The sequence below is a fragment of the Scyliorhinus canicula genome, chromosome 19 (assembly GCF_902713615.1).
Source record: "Scyliorhinus canicula chromosome 19, sScyCan1.1, whole genome shotgun sequence".
Lineage (NCBI taxonomy): Eukaryota > Metazoa > Chordata > Chondrichthyes > Carcharhiniformes > Scyliorhinidae > Scyliorhinus > Scyliorhinus canicula.
In genome coordinates this window covers 78,911,146-78,926,822 of record NC_052164.1, presented here as the reverse complement: position 1 = coordinate 78,926,822, position 15,677 = coordinate 78,911,146, and the positions used below count along the sequence as shown (strand labels likewise).

General features: G+C 42.7%; 1 long non-coding RNA gene across 1 annotated transcript in view; it reads left to right on the top strand.

Moving 5' to 3' along the window:
- Positions 1-15,677, top strand: part of LOC119954256 — a 71,678-nt gene that overhangs the window by 19,335 nt on the left and 36,666 nt on the right. The window contains exons 2-3 of the long non-coding RNA XR_005458200.1: positions 774-980; positions 11,732-11,823. This is a non-coding gene — a long non-coding RNA (uncharacterized LOC119954256). The remainder of the gene's footprint in view (positions 1-773; positions 981-11,731; positions 11,824-15,677) is intronic.

Sequence of the window (15,677 nt, the reverse complement as noted above, 5' to 3'; positions counted from 1 at the left end):
AAATTGCTGTTTTGTTTCCCTTGAATGGATGTGTCATTTTCCCCTCGGGGGCAACAGAGGTGTGAACTAAGCCCCATGTTGTTCAACATGTGTAGTGCAGTTATTTTGTTCAAGTGGCAATGGGGTGGCACGGTAGCACAGTGGTTAGCACTGCTGTCTCACAGTTCCAGGGACCCTGGTTCAATTCCAGCCTTGGGTGTCCATGTGGAGTTTGCACTTTCTCCCCGCGTCTGCGTGGGTTTGCTCTGGGAGCTCTGGTTTCCTCCAGAGTTCAAAGATGTGCAGGTTAGGTGGATTAGCCATTCTAAATTGCCCCTTCGTGTCCAAAAGGTTTGGTGGCGTTACTGGTTGATAGGGATAGGGTGGCGGCGTGGGGTTTAATAGGGTGCTCTGTCAAAGGGCCAGTGCAGACTTGATGGGCCAAATGGCCTTCTTTTGCACTGTAAATTCCATGATTCTATGATTCAGGTTTGAATCCAATTTTTTGGGGAATCTCAGAAAGGCCCATAAAAAGGAAATTGGCTATTATAAGTTTACTGGTCCTTACTGAATTATCTTTGGGATTTCAATACGGATGAGGAATGAAAGAGATTAGGAAGCGAACCGCTAATCCCTTTAATGTATTAATAAGAGCCAACAGGGATCGAATTATTGCAATATCACCTAGAACATTTTAATTAGAATAAAATTACTTGAGCCTGTGATCCTCTCTGATGTATAGTACTGCAAGTTTTTATATAATATCTGTGCTTATGTCTCCCTATCTAATCAAGGAAGCAAACAAAACAAACTCATCTTACCCAAAGCAACAAAGAAAAGAGGTAACATGCACACTTTGGCTTTTAGAAGCAATTGCTCCCTTGACATCACTCTGGCAGTTGTTTCATGAGGATGAAATTTTATTTCAAGAAGAACATGTGACAGAAGCAATTTGCTTATGAAAAGGTGAAAGCTGATAGTGTAACAGAAAAGGAAGCACGGTAAGCGTTTGACATATGGCAGAGTTTATTGATTTAATGTAATTTTGTGTGCCATTATCAGATTGAACAAAGCCTAATTTCATTTTCATTTAACCAGCAGATTACTGTAGAATGAAAGTGTTTGAATGTTTGGAGCTGGTGACATCAGTTTCGCTCACTTTTCCATCAGCACTTCTCTCGTCTTCACCAGAATGCTTAATGTTATTTTCTTGGCATTATTTCATTGGCCACGTGTGGTGGTATGAATGTGAGCACTGCCATTGGTGCAGAGCATTGGTTTCCCATTGGCTCTGGCTGGTCATGTGCCTCTCGTCTGATTGGCTGGGACTAGTCATGTGACTGTTCACCAATTGGTTGAGAGGCAAGTAGACCCCGCCTCCGAGGCGGGGTATAAGTACCCAGAGTTCCCGGCGGTCGGCCTTTCTCTGTAGTCGACCACCGGGCTAACAACTAGCTGATTAAAGCCACAGTTTGGATATTCATCGTGTCTCGAGTCCAATTGATGGTACATCACCACGATGCACCTTTTTCCCATTGGAAAGGCTGAGGATGGTATTCTGCCACGGGTCCCTCAGACAGCTGAATGACCCCTCCTGCCATTTTCATTCACTCTTTGTAATGCAATGACTCATCATCCCTTCACTTTGGTGGCCCAGTCGATGTCGAAAACTCTCCCAGTGAAAAACTGCTGGAATAAATCTCTTTCTTACGTGTAGAAAAATACCCCTATCTCCGACTCAACCAGTTTAAACCATGCTGGCATATTTTGTGACATTGTATTGGAGTAGAACAATCAACACATTTTGAAATGAAAAAAATGAGATGGTGTTAGATATTTTAGAGGTTTCTGATAATCGTCACTTCTTAGATCAGGGATTGTAACGTGAAGGTGGGGGTGCAGATTACCTGAATAATTAACAGATTGGGAAACAAATAAAGGAAGAACACACATAGAAAATAGAAGCAGGAGGAGGCCTTCAAGGCTGCTAATGAGACATCTGGAAGAGTCAAGGTTCATTCAAGCTAGCAGTTGGAATTAACTGCTCAGTAGGTACAGATTCACAATAAAAAAACTTTTCCACCGTCAGTAGGCCCTATAATGAGTTAACTGATATTGTTGGGCTGCTACCTGATTAAGGAAAGCTTTCAGATCACAAAATCTGCAGAGAGGAAATTAATATGAAAGGGAAATGGGAATGTGTATATCCAAGACCACTGCTTCTCGCTGACCCTGACAACAGTTGGAGAGTTTGAGAAGGTCCCTTAATTATCCAATCAATATGGCAGGTGACTGCACTGCTGGAGGATCATCTGGTTTATTAGCTTCTGGCATATTGCCAAAAAGTCTTGGATGTGCTTCAATTTCAATCTGGTGAAAACCAAAGAAAAGGTCAGGAAAACATTGGTTTTGTCTACAGTTGAGGTGCTGCATCGAATTCGGCGAACCACACTTTAGTGAGAGTGATAATCCTCATGAGGACCACGGCAGACCACTCATTTTAAAAAATAAATTGAGAGTACCCGATTATTTTTTTCCAATTAAGGAGCAATTTAGCATGGCCAATGCACCTACCCTCCCTGCACATCTTTGTGTTGAGAGGGTGAGAACCCACGCAGACACGGGGCGAATGTGCAAACTCCACACAGTGACCGGGTCCGGGATCGAACCTGAAACTCTTGGCACCATGAGGCAGCAGTGCTAACCACTGCACCACCATGCTGCCCTGTCGTGGTGCTATTAGGTGGAGCAACTATTATCCCAGTGTGATATATTATTGTCTTTTTTAAAGTAATTCACTTAATTATTTTGTTATAGAGCTTCCCATTTTCATCAACGGCAACATATAATCTAGCTGCTGGAGTCTTTTTATGGGTTTCCACAAGTAATTTGTCTCATCTAACCTGTTGGATTTTAGAACAAAAGAACTAGGAACAGGATTAGACAATTCAGCCACTCGAGCTTGCTCTGGCATTTAATATGGTCATGGCTGATCTCACCTCGGCCTCAATTCCACTTTCTTGCCCATTCTCCATTAATAATTAAAAATCTGTTACTCACGTCCTTAAATTTACCCAATGTCTCGGCATTCACCACACTCTGGGATTGTGAATTTTACAGATTCACGATCCTTAAGAAAACTAATTTCTTCTCATCTCGTTGTTAAATCTGCTACCCCCTTTCCTTAAACTATGACCTCTCAATCTAGATTGCCCCCCCTTAAGGAAACATCCTTTCTCCATCTACTTCGTTAATCCCCTTTATCATCTTGTATACCTCACTTAGATCTCCTCTCATTCTTTTAAACTCGAGAGTATAGGCCTAAACTGCTCAATCTGTCTTCATAAGACAAACCCCTCATCTCTGGAGTCAAACTAGAGAACCTCCTCTGAACTGTATCCATGCAACTACGCCCGTCCTCAAGTAAGGGGACAAAAACTGTGACAGTGATCCAGATATGGATTCGTTAATGCCTTGTCCATTTGCAGCAATGCTTCTTTATTTTTATACTCTATTCCTTTAGCTATGACTGCCAAAATTCCATTTGCCTTCCTTATTCCCTGCTGTACCCTCATAATAACTTTCTGTGATCCATGCACGAGGACACCCAAATGCCTCTGGGAAGTCCAGACATACTACAGAATCCCCATTATCCATTGTGCTTGTCACATCTTCAAAGAACAGCAGCAAATTAGTCAAACATGATGTACTTTCCACAAAACCTTCCTGAGTCTGATGGGTTGTGTTTTGACTTTCCAAATGTCATGTTATGACTTCCTTAATAATGGATTTTAACAATTTCCCAATGACAGATGTTAAACTAGCTGTTCTAGTTTCCTACTTTCTGTCTTCCTCCCTTTTTGAATAATATTAGTAATTTTTCAATCCACTGGAATTTTTCCCACGCCCGGGGAATTTTGGAATATTGTAACGAATGGATCCATTACTTCACTGCCACTTCCTTTAAGATCCTAGGATTTAGGCATTAGGCCCTGGGGACCTGTCTGCTTTCAATCTCAATAGTTTGCTCATTTCTTTTCCCCTATGAATGATTATTTTTCTAAGATCCTTCCTTTCTGTTACCTCTGCATTACCTGTTACTATTGGGATGATGTAACTCGTATCCTCCACCATGAAAACAGAGGCAAAATGCAGATTTGGTGTCTCTGCCATTTCTGTGTTCCCCACTATTAACTCCCTAGTCTCATCCTCCAAGGGATCAACATTCACTTTAGCTACTCTCATCTCTTTAATATACTTATAGAAGCTTTTTTATATTTTCCACTAGTTTTCCTTCGTAATTTACCTTAGGTCTTTTTAGTAATTTTTTCGTAACCCTTTGTTGATCTTTAAAAGTTCCCCAATCTTCCAGCCTGCCACTGGCCTTTGCAACATGGTATACCTTAGTTTATGTCTTTGTTATCTTTTGTATCCTTGCTTTGCCATGGATGTTTCCTCCCCCGCTTACAGTCTTCCTTCCTCTTTGGACTATATTTAGTTTGAAGGAACTGAATATCTCCTCAAACATCTATCACTGCTCATCAACTATCACTTAGTCTTCCTGTTCAGTCCGCTAGGGCCAAATCCATCCTCATGCCTAAGTAAACTCCAGAATGCTCGCATGGGATTCCAGTTTCTCACCCTCAAACCAAATTTGAAATTCTAGCTTGCTAATCACACTCTTCCCTAGAGGATCCTGAACTATGAGGCCATTGATTAATCTCTCCTCGTTTCACAATACCAAATCCAGAATAGCCTGTTCCCCAGTTAGTTCCAAATATATTGCTCCAAGAAACAATCTCTAATGCATTCAGTGAACTCTTCCTTAAGGCTATCCTGGCCAATTCGATTAATCCAGACTATATGGACATTAAAAATACCGATGACTACTGCTATACCTTTCCTACAATTCCCCAGTATTTCATGGTTAATACAGTGCCCCACTGCATAACTGCTTGTTTGGGGATCTATAGATTATCCCCACCCAGGTACTTCTTTCCCTTGCTATTTATTATTTCTACCCAGACTGATTCTATGTCTTGATCTCCAGTGCTTATATCATTTCTCACTATAGCACTGATCTCTTCCTTTACTAACAAAGTTACACCATCTCCTTTTCCTTCCTGTCTATTCTTCCACAATACTTATTATGCATGGATATTCAATTCTCAGGCCTAGTTTCTTTGCAACCATGTCTCAGTAGTCACCAGCAAATCATACTCTGTCTCTATTTACGCTGTTAACTCATTAATTTTATTCTGAATGCTTCATACATTCAAACACAAAGGCTTTAAGTTTTTTCTATTATCAAATTTCCCTACTCTTGTCTGATTTCTTGGTGCAATATTTCTTTCACACATTTTATCCTTCCTTTTTTTCGGGTAAAAATCCACCTCATCGATAACCTGCACTCCTAACTTCTCCTTTAACTTAGATTTTCTCATTCTCTCAACTCAACCCCTCCTCCCCACTATTTTGTTTAAAACCTTCTCTTCAGCCCCAGTTATGTGATTTGCAGGACTCTGGTCCCACCATGCCTCAGTTGGAGCCAGTCCCATCAGAACATCTCCCTCCTTCCTCAATACTGGTGCCAAGGCCCCATTGAATCAAACCCATTTCTCCCATACCAACCTTTGAGCCACATATTTTCCTCTTTAATCTTATTAACCTTCTGCAGTTAGATCATGATTCAGGTAATAATCTGGAGATTATTACCTATTTGGTTTTGCTTTTTATTTTATCCCCTAACTGCTCATATTCTCTCAGCAGAACCTCTATCTTGTTCTACCTATATTGTTGGTATAGATGTGAACCACGAGAACTGGATCTTTACCCTCCCACTCCAGGTTCCTCTGAGATATTCCACACCCTGGTACTAGGTAGGCAATACAATCTTCAGGACTCTTGGTCCCGGTCACAGAGAACAGTGTCTATGCCACTAACTATACTATTCCAAATACATTTCTATTTTCTCCCCCATTTGAATGGCTCCTTGTACCATGGTTCTGTGGTCAGTATGCTCATCCTCCCTACCATCCCTGCTCTTGCCCACACAGGGAACAAGAATCTAAAACCTGTTGGACAAGGACAAAGGCTGAGGCTCCTGCATCCCACTTCTGGATCCCTCTACCTCATTGGCTAAATTCAAGGTAATTAATCTAAGAGGTATGACTGCCTCCTGAAGCACAGCATACTGGTAACGCTCCCCCTCCATGATGTGTCGCAGTGACTGAAGCTCAGACTTCAACTCTCAGCCGGAGCTCATTGGACAACCAACACTTGAGACAAATGTGGTTATTATGAACCACAGTAGGGTCCACCAGCTCCCGCATCATGCAGGGCTTTTCGCTGGAGGCTTTTCACAGTAACTTCATTGAAGCGTACTTGTGACAATAAGCGATTATTATTATTAGGTGTAGCACATCACCTGACCCCCATGTCTCCATTTTATTTCATTAGTTTTTAATTTGTTTTTCAAATTTCCAACTGGGTTTTAGTCCTTTAACCTGTAAAATATTTATCCTATTTACCTTTCATCTGAAAGCAATTTAGAATAGGTAATTCAAATTAGCAGTTACTTACCAACCAATGAACATACAGTTTTCCTGTGAGGTCACTTTTTTCCACCCTGATTATGGTGAGCTACTCCCACAGCTCCCCCTCCCCCACTGTGTCCACCTCTCTCCACGCTGTTTCCCCACTCTGAAGTTCCTCCCCCTTTTCGCACTGTTTTAACTCACCATGTCCCCCTCTCTCATTGTTTCTCACTCTTAAGCTCCTCTCTCTTTTCCCGATGTTTTTAACACGCTGGGCTGGATTCTCCGATCCTACAGCTATGTCCGCAGGAGCCGCCTGGTCTTACAACCAGAAAGCCGGTGCCACCCCAGCACCAATCCTCTGTCAGGTGGAGGGCTAGCAGCCATGCAGCGTAAAGCCCTTGGCTTTCCCTGCGAATACGGCCGCAGAATGGCTGGGTCCGTGGCCGCGTATGCGCACGACGGCGGCCGCACCGTGTAACATGGTGCAGGCCGTGCGTAGACCCGACCTGCCAAAAACTGCCGCCTCCTGTGACCAGCCTCACCACCCCCAACCAGTTCCCCCAGTCCCTGACGAAGGCGCCCCTGCCAGTGGAATGGCTCCCCCTCCCCTCCCGACTGTGGCGGGTGCTGGACTCAATCTGCAGTGGCCACGAGGTCCCTGAACGTTGTGAGCACGTGTCCCACACCGTCGTAGACTCGGCCCATCGGGGCAGAGAATTGGGGAGGGCCTTAGGTGATGTCCTGACGCAATCAATACAGCATGCGGCATACTCCCCGAGCACGCTGTTTTTGAGGGGGCGGAGCATCGCAAACACAGCGCCACCTCTAATTCTGCCGTAAATGGGTATTCTCCAGCCGATCGCCGAACCTATTTCAGCGTCAGCGATCAGAGAATCCCGTCCACTATGTCTGCCTCTCTCCACGCTGCTTTTCTCTCTGAAACTCCCCCCAGTTTTCCCGCTGTTTTAACTACTCCTCTCTATGCTGTTTCTCACTCTGAAACAGCTCTCCCTTCCCTCGCTGTTTTAACTCGCTTGGTACTGCTCTCTTCTCACTGTTTCTCACTCTTAATGTCAAAGAGAACATCACAGTATGTGTGACAACATTCACTGTTGGTTTGAAGTTGTAACGTTGGTGCAGTGTCCAAGATCATATGTAATAAACCGACTCACTCATTCTAACAAGGGAACCGTTTTCACATTATACAACTTCGACTTGCACTCTTGCTTTTCGTTCTTAGCTAACTCATACCTCAGCTAAATCCTCTGCCCAATTCACATACTACTCTTTTTTATCCATTTACCAGGCTATTTTAAATGTATCGAATTTAAACTTTTCCTACACATCCTCACTGTCTCTCATCCCTCCACTCTCTCTATCCCCCATCCCTGTTCAGTGAGTAAGCTCATGGCAGAAATGTATTGATGTGACAGTAAAGGGGCTGCATGAAACTGGCAAACAGCAGTAACATGAAACAGGGTCAAGGCCACTGGGCAACTTGCTTCACATTGTGTTCAATTGTTATTTTTCATTAACTTTGGGAAATAAATGGGGTATAGTGTAAAATAAGTGTCTATTCACGATGAGCCTCGTGGAGAACAGTTTCACCTCCAAGACCGCTTTCAGTCTCACTTACGGGAAGTATGTAAGGAGGAAAATAAAAATAGGTCTCACAGTGTGAGCCAGGAATGAATTATTTGAAGCAGAGCCAATGGAAGAGCAGAACTATTAATCTAGAACGGGAGAAATTATTATAGGGTCACTGGGAATTCGAAAGGGAAGCACAGAGCATCAGGGGTAAAGATAGTAAATTTACATCCATAGATATAGGTAAGGTAAAGTCGCCATAGTCCTTTGAGGAGGAAAGTTGACTGGTAGTGCTTTAACCTGAGGGTCATCACACCTCAGACACAGGACAAGGTTGAACCTTCATGGATAACCTCAGATGGCTGAGGAAGCGAACTTGCGCTGCTGGCCTTGTTCTGCATCACAAACCAGCTGTCTAGTCAACTGAGCTAAACCAGTGTGGGTTCAATCCCCTTTCCAGCTCAGGCAGACTTGGGGTCTACCCTGAGAGTGAACATAGAACATAGAACATAGAACAGTACAGGCCCTTCGGCCCTCAATGTTGTGCCGAGCCATGATCACCCTACTCAAACCCACGTATCCACCCTATACCCGTAACCCAACAACCCCCCGCCCCCCCTTAACCTTACTTTTTAGGACACTACGGGCAATTTAGCATGGCCAATCCACCTAACCCGCACATCTTTGGACTGTGGGAGGAAACCGGAGCACCCGGAGGAAACCCACGCACATACGGGGAGGACGTGCAGACTCCACACAGACAGTGACCCAGCCGGGAATCGAACCTGGGACCCTGGAGCTGTGAAGCATTTATGCTAACCACCATGCTACCGTGCTGCCAAGTCAATAACAAACCATCACCAAGTACAGGAACATTGGATAGGCTCCTCACTGCTTTTTCTCTGTTAGTGGGGACCAGATAGTCCAAGAGTCCTAAACATTAAGAGTAGAAAGCATTGCCTCAGGCGAAGAAAATGAAATTTCACATTCTATCGCACCATCTCTTTTATAAATGGAGTGCTGATGCTGAAATTCAAGCTTTCAGACACTGGAATTTCCCATGTAAACAATAATAGAATTAAACATTGTGATAGTGCCTGTTGCCCACTGATATAAGTCACTGCTAAGGGTTTGCTGTTAATATAAATTAGTTGGTGCTGGAGAATGCTAATTTCAGAAGCATTTCAGCAATTTATTCGGAGAGAGTGTTCCAGCGCAAGATTAAAGAGCTGCCAATCAGCACAGTGACATGTAAAGGAAATTATTTTATTCAATGTTCCTTTCTGCGATAGGTTGCCATGGTGAGGAGGAAGAGGGGTTTCGGGAGAGACTTAATTGGGTATTTGGGCGAAGTGGAGCATTTTATTTGATAGAGAGACTTACTTAATTCATTTCACCTTTCAATGAGTTTTCTGAATTGGTGCAATGGTGTATGTGTATTCTAAATGTGTTTACCAAACATGTTACAAGTGGTAGCATCATACTGAAATGAAAAAAAATAGATTGAAACCAAACTTTGTGACACTTGGAGCTCCATTCTATTTTTATTACTTAGCTTTCCCTCAACAATTACACATCACCCTTGCACGACACCCTGGGCGAATGCGCAGTTAATTCAGCCCACTTGATCCGGAGTCACAACATAGGTGAAATTCGATTTTATATTAATACCCGTGGCTTTTGTTGAGCTAAATTGACTACAGTAACCAGGTTTGTAAAATGTAAACACGAGTAATCTTTTATTATTAACAGTAATTATGATTAAATAAGTAAGATCAAACAACTATCTATTAATTATCTGTTTCCCAATCCCCCCTCTCACTCTTCTTACTCCCCCCACTTTCTACACACTGACAAACAATAGAGGAGAAGGGTGGTTGAGAGGTAAATAAATATCATAAAATAAAAGTGTAAGGATCTTTGATTCAGATGGATGTCTTCCAGTTAATTTCTTTCTCAAGGTTAGGCCTTGAGCTTGGAATTTTCCTTTCCTTCAACTTGTAATGATCTTCAATGCCAACTCACAGAGACAGCAGGAAACTGGCAGCTGAGAGAAGGGGAAAACACAGCTCCTTTTCCTTTGAGGGTCTAGAGGCTTCGAGCAGGTATTCTCCAGAAAAACACCTAGCAGGAACCAATCGCTGACTGTTGTCAGGCAGAATACTGTCCCTGGCAAACGCACGAGTCGCCAGGTAGCCAATCGAACCGACTTCCTGCACATACCCTGCTCCTAAGATTAGTTTGGCGTCGATGAGTCTGGTTTCTCCTCTCCAAAATACAGAATCTAGGAACACACTGTCCTGGCAGGCACTCTTCTGCTAAAGGCACATTTCAATTATGGGTCAATGGACCAAAAATAATAAAATTAAATAAATGGGAACAAAGGAAATAAACAGGAAGAACTCTTATACCCTCCACATCAAACACAAAAGCACAAATCTTATCCTATGACATCTAATGTTTCTCTGATAACTGGTTGCTTTTAGATACGATAGTGCTGCTCCTGTTTTTCCAGTTGACACTTCTTCCTGTTTTTAACTTTCCATTATGGTTGATAATTGCTTCATTTTTGCTTTTCTTTTACATGGGACAGTGATTGCAGTAGTTGGATTGATTGTGAATCCCTCCTGTCAATCAACTGGAGGGGTGGGTGGCACGAAGGGAGAAGCATCCAGTAGAAAGATGGTGATGAGCATGGAAGCATCGCAATATGTGTTCTCTATAAAAATTATTATCCGCACCAAACCTATCTTCCTCAAGTTATTACACTGGCGATGAGGATAAATCAAACTTCTGCTGCATACTTCATCCTGTTTGCTGTCAGTACCACAAAGTTCAAAAACAACAATGTCTTTCAAAGTTAAAAAAAAGACTTGCCCAGACAAGGATTGCTGCAGTTTTAAAAGTTTTAAAAACTTTTGGGCTACAATCGCTGGGAGCCCGCCGAAACCGAAAAAGTGGGGAAAACTCAAAGACAGAACTAACAAGTTGCTGATCGGCTAAAGGTTAAAAAGAGGGCACTGTCTCAAAGTGGTAATCACCTTTAAAGCAGCAAATGCAAGAAAAAGAAAATAGCCAGCACCCACTGAAGTAAAAAGAAAAGAAGACTTGCTGATCATGCCTTTGCTTGGGAGGTTCAATCTGTATGATGCACATGCAGAAAATTAGAGTCTGTGTGTTGAGAGGCTCAGCTTCTATTTCATTGAGAATTAAATTTCTGATGAAGCTAAATGCAGAGTTGTGTTGCTGTGTGTGTGTAAAGATGCTCATTCACAGACTTCATTAGTGAACACCAAAAGCATTTAACAATACGAATTGGACCATAGCTGCATGGCTATAGCTAGTTCCCATAATGTTACAGCCTCCAGCCCAGGGATTCCACACCCCGAGTCCCGAATGATCAAAAAAGCCATGTGACCCTTATTCTGCTATGTTGCCCATAAAGGGACAATCATCACATTTCTTCCCTCTAACTCCTTTATACAATCTTCAATAACTAAATGACTCAGTTACAAATTCTAATTAAACATTACATATGTGAGTTGGAGAATTATAAATAGGGTTTTTGAAGAGGCTAATGTTTCTTGTAGAGTGACTTAACTCTGTTGTCTGACATGCTTCCACAGGATCGGCATTGACAGGAACTGCAATAACAGGTACCTTTTCTGGCACAGCCGATTCATCACTATTTGCTTCCAAGGGGACATCAGTTATGTTGGTAAGGTCGATCAGGTACTTTGGTGCTTACGTGTTCAAACATATTTCTTAATGGCAACACTGACTGCTGGAGCAGCTCTCTACTCCTCATATGGTCCACATGTCCATCCACATCCACTTGGTATAAAAGGTTTATGTTTTGGTGCAGCATGTTTTGATATAAAGGATATAAGAATAAAATTATCAGTATGTCTTTGATACTAAACTTATTGAAAAACATTATGACTTGTGTATGTGGAAAATACTTTTTTTTTCACCTGTATTAGATATGATATTAGTGTTTAACCAGTAAAACATCATGATCAGTGGAGTTGTCTAGCCAGGGGCTTGTTTATTAAACATGTTGCAACTATGAAATTTCCAATTGTAATAATTCCGGGGATAATAATTCCGGGGATCCAACTTGATCCACTACCGAAGTTTCTCACAGAGACTTGATCATCGTGCTATACTTTGTGAATCATGGCTTGCTTTCTGATTACTTTACCTGGCATTTACCCTCCCTGGAAAATTTGGAAACATTAGGTTTAGTCTCGTTCTGGACGACATCTCATTCACAGTTCTGAGGGTGGAACTTTCGTTGTTGCATGTGGAGTTGTATGATAGCTAAGGAGGAATCATGGGATTTTGGTCTCCAAAGTTCCTCCTGAAAGTTCCTTTAGCCCAGACTTAAAATTTTGAACGGCTCTCGGTTAGTCCAGTTGATGCCGGGTGGTAAGGCTCAGATTTAATGTCTTTAATACCATTGAGAGTGGTGAATTAGAACTCGGCACTTATGAATTTGGTTCCATTGTCTGATACCTTGAGTTCCTATAATCTGTGAACTTGAAAGCATTGGCATAACCTTTTGCTGGTAACATGCAATGTCGGTGACTTCACCTCAAAAATGTATATCCATTTAGACTGTGCATCAATCACGAGCAAAAACATTGTGTCCAGAAATGAGCCAACATAATTGATATGGATTTATACCCATGGCTGACCAGGCCTTTCCCAACGATGCAGTAGGGCTGCAGCAGGTGATCTTTGTTGCAGTTGGCACTGTTGACAGTCCTTGACTAGTTTCTTGATATCAGCATCAACACCAGGCCACCACACATAACTGTTGGCAAGTATCTTCTTCTTGGAGGCGCCAGGATGATCAATATGTAATTCAGTTAGGAGCAGCTCTCGACCTGGTACAAGAATGACAACTCTTGCTCCCAGAGTATGATGCAAGCCTGACAATTCAATTCATTCTTGCGGGTGAAGAAAGGTTTCATTTCCTCAGAAAGTGGCCCATTCTCTAAAGATTTTGTCTTTCTCTTTGGACAGAAGTGGAACTCGATTGGTCCAGTTCCTGACCTCAATTGTCGAGACTGGCAATGTGTCTAGAAAGTGTAATGCCTGATTATTTCTTGTGGCACTAGGGTACTTTATTGCAAAGGTAGGCATCTAAGAGAACCTGCATTTGCTTTGTGTTCAAGGTCGACGATTGAAAGTATATCAATTGTCAGAATTAATGCCCATCGTTGAATTCTTGCCGAAAACCATACCATTGAGAGGTGTCACAGGTCAAATTCAGTTATTTAAATGGGTTGAAATGCACTAACAGGTTTGAGGAACGCAGCAATTGCTTTACTCTGTTTAAAGCTTCCTCCCGGAGAGCCTTCGTAGAATATACAAAGGGGCCTATACTGTCGGTATGTTTGTTAAAACATATCCATAGTAGTTCACCATCCCCAAAATTTATTTGAGTTCAGTTGTACATGTGGCAGCAGGTGCCTCTTTATCGCCTTGACCTTATCTTCCATGTGTGTAATCCTTGTGCATCAACACGGTGCCCCAGGTAGGTTACCTCAGTGACTTGAAAGATGCAATTCTCTCCCTTGAGGCGAACTCCAGCCTCTTGAAATCTCTTTAATACTTCTTCTAAGTTTGCTAGAAGTTCGGTCTCTGTTGATCCAGTTATAAGGACATCATCAAGATGTACCACAACCCACGATAGCCCCTGTACCAGATTCTCCATTGTCCTTTGGAATATTGCACATGCTGAAGGCAGACTTGGAATAGGACACTGTGTGCTTATTACGACATACTCCCTGGGAAGTGTCGTCTAATTCGTGACTCATATCCAGCTTTGTGTAAGATTATGAATAAGGTTACAGGCATGAGTTCCACAAACAGTTAGGAGAATTGCTTTGCATTTTGTCTCTTTCCCTATTTTGTTTGCTTGTAAGTAATACCCAAGGCGTTCAAAATATTGTGTCGAGTCCTCCGTGGAGGAGTCAAATGAACCTCTTTGCCCAAAGGGAGTAATTGTTTTTGCAGATTTCGATTAAAACAGGATATACACCGGTGTCAGCCAGCGACAGTGTCAGGATGATTCATCCTCATCAGATGTAAAGATGTACTCTCCCAGACTTTGTTCGTGAACACAAAAGGTATTTATTAAAAAGAATTGTACAGCAGCTGCATGGATGGAGCCAGCTCCCACGATGTCTCTGCTGAGGAGCCCCTCTCATCACGGGGTGAGTCTTGATTAGTCACACAGGCCATTTGAACCTTACTCTGTTCTGTTGCCCTTAAAGGGACAACCACCACAGGATGTGTGAAAGCAAAATGTATAATCTTATCCGAAACCTGACTGCTCCGAATAACACCTAAGTTGTGCAACAAGTTAGTGAAGCTTGTGAAGTCGCATTTTCAGCCAAAACCATCTGTAATTATGCAGCCTTGAAGTTCAACATAAGAGTTTGTGTTCCAGGATATCTATTTACTCCTTTTGTGGCGAATCTGAAACAGCTCACCGAGCACTGAGAGTTTGAATGATGTGTTGCGGGACAGACTTGCATGCGGGGTGAATGGCAATGCCATACAGCTCTGTTTGCTTGCTAAATCATATATTGATTTCAAACACGCTCTGGAGTTTCTCCCTATGGCGAGTGCTGCAAAATATTCTCAGAATTTGCAGCATGTAAACAATGGAGCACAGCATCATCTTAGGTTGAAGCCTGTCACTGAGCATAGCACAAAGAGTGGCAAAGAAGATTTTCAGCACAGTTCCCTGTCTAACAAACGGTGAGTAAGGAACTCTATATACAATCCATTGGCTGACAAGGTATGCATTGGCTATGGATGTGGAGGGTATTATGGAGCAGATGCGTGCAAATGTAAGGAGGCTAGGCAGTGCAGAAGGAAAAATAAATCAACAGCAGAGAATGAATCTGCTTGAGTCAAATGACAACGCAGAAGCTGATGCTACTGCTGCATTCTCGCTGTATCAGCTGTTTGCTTTTAAATCTGAATCCATTTCAGTGACAGTGCTAGCAAATGGCGAGCAACTGCAGGTGAAGGTCGGCACTGGTGTCTCAGCTACTGATAGATAGATAGATAGAGAAATACAGCACAGAACAGGCCCTTCGGCCCACGATGTTGTGCCGAACGTTCGTCCGAGGTTAATCATAGATCATAGAATTTTGGACAATTTATCATGGCCAATCCACCCAACCTGCTCATCTTTGGACTGTGGGAGGAAACCGGAGTAGCCGGAGGAAACCCACGCACACACGGGGAGGATGTGCAGACTCCACACAGACAGTGACCCAAGCCGAAATCGAATCTGGGACCCTGGAGCTGTGAAGCAATTGTGCTATCCACAATGCTACTGTGCTGCCCTTAAGAACAAATTAATCTACACTCCATTATTCTACCCTAATCCATGTACCTATCCAATAGCCGCTTGAAGGTCCCTAACGTTTCCAACTCAACTACTTCCACAGGCAGTGCATTCCATGCCCCCACTACTCTCTGGGTAAAGAACCTACCTCTGACATCCCCCCTATATCTTCCACCATTTACCTTAAATTTATGTCC